Consider the following 9,405-nt stretch of genomic DNA (forward strand, 5'->3'; position numbering starts at 1 on the left):
TACAAGCTACAAATAAGAGGTATTCTTCTAACTAGTTTTTTAGGTTGTACATCTCCAATTGCATGCTAGTTAGGTTATATGCTTTGGAAAATGAAATTGCATGTATAATTAGTGAAAACTTAGATCCAAAGCATCTAGGGTTGTATGTGCACCATAGGAGTGTTATATTACTTAAAACCCAATAGTGGTATCAAAGACTAGGGTGTTTTCTGTTATATTGATGCATTAGTTGTTTTTCAAAGCTGAAAAATCACATTTATGGCCTCTGACTGATGGACTCGACGAGCCCAATTATCTGACTCGACGAGTTCACTCACAGACTGACAACTCGACGAGTTCAGTTCAAGCACTCGACGAGTAGGATCTTTTGCTTGCAGATTTTCGAGGTTTTTTGGCCAGAATTGGATTAGGATCATTACCACAAAATGTTTTGTATCATAAAATTGTTTTTTATATGGTGATGATTATCTTCATCCAATTAAAAGACAATTCTCAAATTTTAAGATAATAATTTGATTATTTGTAATATTTGATTTGAATTGTCTTGCTATGTGAATTAAATTAGGTCAATTTGGTAAATAATAAATTATATGATAATTTTATTAGTTAAATTTAATCTAAAGGTTTCTTGAAGAGTTCCATAACTTGTCCTCAAGTTATGAAATATAAAAAGTCTCATTCATGAAACATTAACTCCTTAAGTTATAGATTTCAAGAGGTTTTGAAGAGTTTCAAAACTTGCCCTCGAGTTTTGGAATTTGAAAAGTCTCATTTATGAAACATTAAAATTCCAAACCCTAGAATTTTAAAAGTTTAAAATTCAACCCTTATACTATTATAACATTAAAAGTTTAATACTTATATATATATATATATATATATATATATATATATATATATATATGTATGTATAAGACAATTCAGTGTTGTCGTTAGTAGGCCTCATTCACGAAGCCGATCCATAAGGGGGGTATAAGGAAACTGCCTATAAAATGGTGGTTCAATGGGTGTCCAATCTCACCCACCGCTTCCTTGATTGGTGGAGGGTCGTTAGCCGAATGGGTATGATAGGACATTAATTCTCATTAAAAAGTAAAATGATAAATATAAAGTAACTAAATGTTTTATAAATTCCCAATCTTAGTTACTTTAGGAAAAATGTGAAAATTATGCTATTCCATGAAATTGCACTTTGCACCTTACCAAGTCGTTGGTGGAGCGTGTGTGGTTAACTAGCACACTAATTTGGAACTAGCAAGGGTAGAAGAGGGTAGCTTGATGTTGGTCATAGATCAATGGAGTGTGTGTGGTTAACCAGCACATTGATTAGGTGATAAATGACATCAAGAGTACCAAGCACATTTGCATGGTTATTCACACCTTGTTTGTGATCCTCGGTATCCCAGTCACAAATTTGAAGGGCACAATAGAGATTTAAACATGCCATTGAAGAGTTCAATGAATCCTCAAAGAATCTAGGAACTTCAATTCATTTAAAACTTAATACTCTTTTTCATTTTTCATGGTGGAAATTGGTAAATTGTCATTTACCTACCTTCAAATATTTTGCAATTGGATTACGACATCCCTCTTCCGAATTGTGAAATATCGTGTTGGGTCCTAGCCTTAATATTTCATTTGGGTGTTATGTTAGGGATTCTTATTTAATCAAAACTTTGTCTTTATTTTCAGATGTCTTCCAACACCGCTTCTGGCTCCAACCCCTCCGACTCTTTTCACTCATGAACTTGTCTGGGAGGGTCCTTTTCGATGGATCGAATTTCAATGACTAGATTTGGAACATTAGGATGGTTACTCGTTACGAGGACAAGGAATATGTCCTCGATAAAGAGATTAAGGAGGTGGATGAAGAAACTGCTACTCTTGAAGAAGTTGCTGAATATAAAGCTCATGAGAAGGACACGACAAAGGTGTCGTGTGTCATGCTTTCCACTATGACAGTTGAACTCCAAAAGTCCTATGAGGACTACTATCCTTTCAAGATGCACCAAGACTTGATGGAAAGGTACCATCAAAGTGCTCGACAAGAAAGGTATGAAATCATTTCCTCCATGATAACAACAAAAATGAAGGATGGAGAGTCTATCACGGCCCACTCGCGAAAGATGCAAAGGTTTGTGGACCGCTTGCTGAAGTCGAATGTCAACTTCGATGAAGAGTTGGCTATTAACATTATCCTACACTCTTTACCTTCTTATTATGATCAGTTCCGTATGACTTATCATCTGAACAAGGAGTAATTCACTCTTAGCAAGCTTCAAGGCCTACTGAGAACTGTTGAAAGTAGTTTGAAAGGAAAATCTGTTGTTCCTACTCCTACCACTATTGTTGCCCATGTCCTGGCAATTGGACATGGTAAAGGGAAGAAAAGGAAAGCTCTTTAAAAGAATCATAAGGAAAATTTTCGTGATGGATCCTCTTCTAGTGGATCCAAAGGTGGTTCTAATGCTTCCTCTTACAATCCAAAAGAAGCAGAGCGCTTCTACTGTCATGACAAAGGGCACTAGAAACGAAGCTGCCCCAAATACTTGCAGGACATCAAGGATGGGAAGATAAAGCCAACCTTCGTAAGTATTTATACTATTCATTCTAATAACTCATCACATGTTAATTATTGGGTCCTGGATATAGGATGTGGTTTTCACTTTTGTTCTGCTTTATAGAGTCTAAAAAGAAGTAGAGATGTGGAGCACGGGAAGATGAACCTGATCATCGGGAATAGGAAAGTGTCGCATGTCACCAAGATTGGAGTTTACTCTTTATTGCTTAGTAGTGGATTAGAATTAGATTTGAATAATTTTTGCTACTCATCCGATATGGCGAGAAACATTATTTACTTTCATGGTTTATATGAACAAGGTTTTAGATTTTCATTTAATAATGAAATTGGTTCTATTAATGCTTTTTATAATGGTAAATTTTATTTTGATGCATTGCCTTGTAATGGTGTATATGAAACTGTGATGGTTGTAGACAACTTAGGAAATAATGTATTGCATATTGATTCGTCCAAAGGTTTGGACAAGGCATGCTTGTGGCATTGTCGTCTTGGACATGTCAACAAGAAGCGCATAGCCCAACTCCAAAAGGATGGAGTGTTGGAGTCATAACATAAAGTCGGATGACACATGTGAATCTTTTATGCTTGGAAAGATGACCAAGTCACCCTTCATTGGTACTTGTGAAAAAGGTGAGGGTTTGTTAGATCCCATACACACCGATGTGTGTGGACCCTTCAGATCTGCCACATGGGATGCTAATTGCTTCTATGTGACTTTTACCAATGATTACAGCAGATATGGGTATATCTACTTAATCAAGCATAAGTTAGAAACCTTTGAAAAGTTCAAAGAGTTTAAACAAGAAGTAGAGAATCAGCAGGGTAGGAAGATAAAGATGTTTCGATCTGATCGAGGTGGTGAGTATCTTAGTATCGAGTTCCACGACTATCTTAAGGAATGTGGAATTGTTTCACAATTGATGCCACCTAGGACACCGCAGCTTAATGGTGTGGATGAGAGGCGCAATAGAACCTTGTTAGACATGGTTCGTTCCATGATGAGTCGAGCTTCACTACCTATCTCATTCTGGAGGTATGCCTTAGAGACTGCCGCCTATTTCCTTAATCTAGTCCCAACTAAGAATGTTGCCAAAACACCTCACGAGATGTGGACAGAGAAGGTTCCCTCGTTAACACATATCAAGGTTTGGGGTTGCGAGGCTTTCGTAAGATGAGAGACTCAAACAAGCTCAAACCTCAAAGTGGGCATTGTATTTTCATCGACTACCCATAGAAATCCTTTGGATATCTCTTCTATAGACCGAGTGACAATGTTGTCTTCGTTACGGGGAGAGGGGTTTTTCGAGAGAGAGAACTAATATGCCAAGAGGAAAGTGGGAGGAAAATTAACCTTGAAGAGCTTCAAGAGTTAACTAATGAAGGAACCTTAAACACTAGCGCTCAACCTGAGGAGGAAACTCCTATTGAACCAGTTGATGAGTCCGTACCTCTGATACGTTGCACTAGAGTTAGTGTTCCAACTGTGTTATATGGTTTTCATATAACAACTGAAGGTGATACGTTTATCAGTGATAGTACATTGATAAATTTGGATGAACCTAACAACTACAAGGAAGCCATGGCAGGCCCTGAGTCTGCAAAATGGAAAGAGGTGATGGACAACGCGATTCACTCCATGTATGACAATCAAGTTTGGAACTTGGTTGAAAATGTACCAGGTCGTAAGACAGTCAGGAGCAAATAGATCTTCAAGAAGAAGACAAACATGGATGGGAAATTACACACATATAAGGCGCGACTGGTTGCGAAGGGCTTTACTCAAACACATGGATTTGACTATGATGAGACCTTCTCACCAATAGCGAAGATTAAATCTATAAGGGTTATGCTGGCCATAGCTACATTTCATGATTATGAAATATGGAAAATGGATTTCAAAACCGCTTTCCTTAATGGAAAGTTGGTTGAAGATGTTTACATGAGTTAGTCAGAGGGTTTTGTCGATGCAAAGTAACCTAATAGAGAGTGTAAGCTTGAGAAATCCATTTAAGGATTGAAACAAGCATCTCACTGATGGAATCTTTGTTTCGATGAGAAAGTCAAAGAGTTTGGTTTTTCAAGAAGCGAGGATGAGTCATGTGTATATGTCAAAGCTAGTGGGAGTATAGTTAGCTTTCTTGTATTGTATGTGGATGACATAATGCTCATAGGAAACGACGTCCCAACTTTTTAGGATGTTAAGTCCTAGTTTGGGAAGTGTTTTGCTATGATGGACCTTGGGGAAGCTGCTTGCATTTCAGGGATAATGATATTGAGAATAGGAGTAAAAGACTATTAGGACTTAGTCAAAGTACCTACTTGGACAAGGTGTTGAAATGTTTTAGCATGGAGAATTCTAAGAAAGGAGAATTGCCTATCTAGAGCAACACCAAACTGAGTAAGACTTAGAGCCTGAGTATCAATGCTGAAATAGCATAAATGAGTCGATTACCATATGCTTCCGTAGGTGGCTCGATCATGTATGCTCTGACATGTACTCGCCATGATGTGGCCTTTGCTTTGAGCATGGTCAGTAGATATCATGGGAATCCTGGTAGAGCTCACTGGACTACGGTAAAGAACATTCTTAAGTATCTACGGAGGACTACGGATTGGGTCATTACCCACGGTAGGAGTGATGACTTGAGAGTGACAGGGTATAGTGATGCTAGCTTTCAGACCGACAGAGATAATTTCCACTCTTAGTCGGGTTGGGTATTTACCCTAAATGGAGGAGCGATAACATGGAAAAGTTCCAAACAGGAGACTGTAGCTGATTCAACGTGCGAATCAAAATACATAGCAGCAATCGAAGCGTTGAAGGAGGCAATATGGCTGAAGAACTTCATCGGAGACCTTGGAGTTGTACCAGCTGTAAAGGAGCCTATGGAGATTTTATGTGATAACGAGGGTGTGGTCGCATTAACCAAGGAACCAAGGGATCATGGCAGATCCAAATACATCGACAAAAAATATCATTTCATAAGACATCGAGTAGAAGGACTCCTCGTAGTGAAGATGGTATCGTCAGAGGAGAACCCATCAGATCCCCTTACGAGGGGATTGAGTAGGGTTAAGCACTTGCAGCACGCTAGGAGTATCGGGCTGAAAGACGATATTAGTTTTAATGATTAGATAGATATTTAGAAACTTGTAATAGCTAAAATGTAATTTACATTTGATGATTGAATAAAAGGAGTTTAATTTATAAGTAAAGTTACTATCTTGGTTCAATTGTTTACTATTGTTTCACTTTTGCATGTTTTGACTTCTAGAATAATAAGATTATTCAAACTATCCACAGTCGATCATACTTTGGAAGTAGGTATTGAGACAAGATTGTCATGAATTGGCTTGTAGATTGTCTAAAGTGTTTAGACATTGCAAAAGTTTGCTACAACATTCATGAGTGCTCCTGAAATAAGATTTGAGTATTGGATTAAACCCACGCTCACATGAATCACTTCATGGAATTTATCACAAGTGATTGTGAGAAGATAATATCGTATAGTCTTCAACCCAAGATATATGAGTTGTTGATTACGAGTTGGTTGTGCATTGATAGTATGAAAACGCATTAGTAACTTGATGTTATAAAACGTGTTGTTGTGCATAATTTAACAAGTAATTAGTACAAGAATATAAGTCGAAGTTTATCTATTCCTTTTATCCTAGGAGGATTAAAAGCGATATCTTGGGCCCCTCGATGATTTTGTTTTGACTTATGTGTCGAGCCCGGTCAGGACTTAATTGATGTGTTCAATTAAGTTCTATGTCAAACGAATCAGAAATTGGGAAACAAACTGTTGGACAATAAGTATGACTGTGTTCCATGCATTTGTCCACATGATATCTTGAAGAACAGAGGATTGTATGATCTCTTATCTAAAGGACACGTCATTGACTAGGTAAGAGTTCGACAGCGGCTTTTGAGAGCTACAATTGCTAATCGGTTTCTGAAGTTACATTGGCAGTTATAGTTATTAGACTTATCCAAGTGGGAGACTGTTGGATTTGGTGTCTAAGCCCATAACTATAATTGGTATGTACTTGACCCGATAGTAGCATGGTCCTTTTGGGTTGCCTTCATCGGAGCAACTTGACAGGGTGGATATTTGAGAAAGAGGTTATTTGTGATTTATTAATATATTATATGAATAATATATTAATTGAGAAATCATATTATTTAATTAGTATTGACCAATAATTAATTTGAATTAATTTAGTGATCAAAAGAGACTGATTAAATTTGTGGGGATTGATTAAGTAAATTAGTAATACTTATAGTTTGGGCTAATGATCCATGTTGATTAGCGATGTGCTAAACCTATATGAGAGTTCATGAGGGTTTAATCCAAAGGGCCTAAGAAATATGAAGAGTCATGGTGAATTAGGGTTTGTATGGAAGAAACCCTAGCAACGCCACACTATAAAAGTAACCCCTTAACACCTAAAATCGGCTAAGGCATCCTAAAGGAGAACCATAACCAATTTTGTGTTTCCTAGCCTCTCTCTTATAAGCCTCCTCTTGATTTTGGTGTTTGTGACACATTAGAGGCATCACATTTGAGGTGCTAATCTTTTGAAAAGGCCAAGAACTACAAGCTACAAATAAGAGGTATTCTTGTAACTAATTTTTTATGTTGTGCATCTCCAATTGCATGCTAGTTAGGGTATATGATTTGGAAAATGAAATTGCATGTATAATTAGAGAAAACTTAGATCCAAAGCATCAAGGGTTGTATGTGCACCATAGGAGTGTTATAGTACTTAAACCCAACAAAAAGTTGCTAGATGTTCTCCACTGTATGTATCAATATATGATGTGTCTTGTGCAAAATGGAGATTGAAAGATCTTTATGTCCAAGAGACATTATACATATATATATATATATATATATATATATATATATATATATATATAGAGAGAGAGAGAGAGAGAGAGAGAGGTATGTTCAAATGTTTCTCACATCTATTGTGTGCTAGAATGCAGCAATAAGAATTTAGTAAACATTAAATGTATATTAAATGATATCCATACTTATAATTTTTTTATGGAAACTTATTAAATTGGTCACTAATATCAACAATAATATTCTTTCATAATGAATTCGTATCTGGAAGAATAAGAACGTATTCTAGTAGAACGAGAGTATATTCTACTAGAATACACTCTCATTGTTCATATTCCATACAACTTTATTGTATTTTAAGTGAGTGAGTCCTGAAAGAACGTTATTGCTAACATAAAAAAAAACTAGATACGAATTCATTCTGAAAGAATATTATTGTTGACATTAATGATGAATTTAATTAGTTTCCATAAAAAGAAAATTATAATTATGGATATTATTTAATATACATAAAATTATGGAAATCATTTAAAATGTATCTTTATTTAATTAAATAATTATTTAAGTTTACAAAATTCCTATCGGTGCATTTTAGCACACAATAAATGTAAGAAACAAATTAACTTAGTGTGACAACCTGAAATTTATTCCGTCACTGTAACCCATTTCCGCTAATAAAATAATTTTCATTACCTTCGTTAACATTTGGGTTAGGAAAATAAATTAATATTTTTATTTTGTTTCATAAGTGTTGAAACGAAATAAAAACACGTGTAACACCCTCAAAATTATTTGGAAAAATTTTAGTTTACGACTAAGCCGAGTTACGACCATTTAATCGGGTAAAATTTTAAACTCCGTTTAACGTCAGTATGGGGTGGATCCCCACCTGGCCGCCAACTCAAGCCCTATATAAGGGTTGAGTGGCTTTCACTTGAACCTTTTCTCACTCCTAGAAGCTTTGTCTCTCTACTCTCTCTCTACAAGTGGTTTTTGGCCAAGAAACACCTCATTCAAGCTCCAAAACCGTAAGTAATCCTTCCTAGCTTGTTGTTTAGCTTTGTATCCATGCAAATTCGGGATTTAATCACCCAAATACCTTAAAAACTCGAGTTTACGGTTGGGGAACACCTCCCAAAACCGTGAACTCCCATAAGGGGGTTTTGAAGCCCCAAAATCCCCCCAAAACCTTTCTAGTGCTTATCTATGACTTAGGAACTTGCATGCATGAAATTAGAACCCAAAATCATGTCTTTAAGGGAGTAAACATGAGTTTACGGTCCATGAACATTCATGAACCGTAAACACCAAAACCGTAAACACCATAAAGGGTGTTTTGGTGCCCCTAACTCCTTTCTTAGCATGTTTAATGGACATGAAACTTGTATGAATGAACTTAGAACCACAAAACAATAAGGAAATGATGTGCCCAAGGGTTTACGGCCATAAACCCTAGTGTTCAAGACCATAAACTCCCAAGGAGTGGTCCAAACACCGCAAACTCCAAGGGAGTACCCTTTTGAACCCTAATCACTTCCCAAGACCTTTGTTTTGACCTTAGAGCCCTTCCTAGTGATGCAAGAGGCCTTTAAACACACAAACTCACCATTCCCATGAGTTTACGGCCGTAAACTCATGGGGGAGGTGGTCTCTTAACCGCAAACTCATGTTAGGATAGTCACTTGAAGTGTAAACTCCATAGTGAGGCCATACACTCTTTAGAAGCAACCCCTAGCACTTGTAGCAAAGTGTTTTCATGCACTAAAGGGTCTTTACTTACTAAATTGGTGATAAAATAACTAATTAGCCACCATCATGTGCCACTATATGTTACATAGGATCCGTGGGCGTGTTCAAGTCCTCACTTGACACCTAACATCCTACTCAGCATTACATCCACTCCACTCACTGCAGGTGAGTTCATACCCCTTAACTAACCTTTCAAATGTTTTTAAATGCTTTTATGGGGGG

The sequence above is a fragment of the Lactuca serriola genome, chromosome 4, assembly GCF_051521515.1.
Source record: "Lactuca serriola cultivar US96UC23 chromosome 4, Lser_US96UC23_V15, whole genome shotgun sequence".
In the NCBI taxonomy this organism is placed as follows: Eukaryota; Viridiplantae; Streptophyta; class Magnoliopsida; order Asterales; family Asteraceae; genus Lactuca; species Lactuca serriola.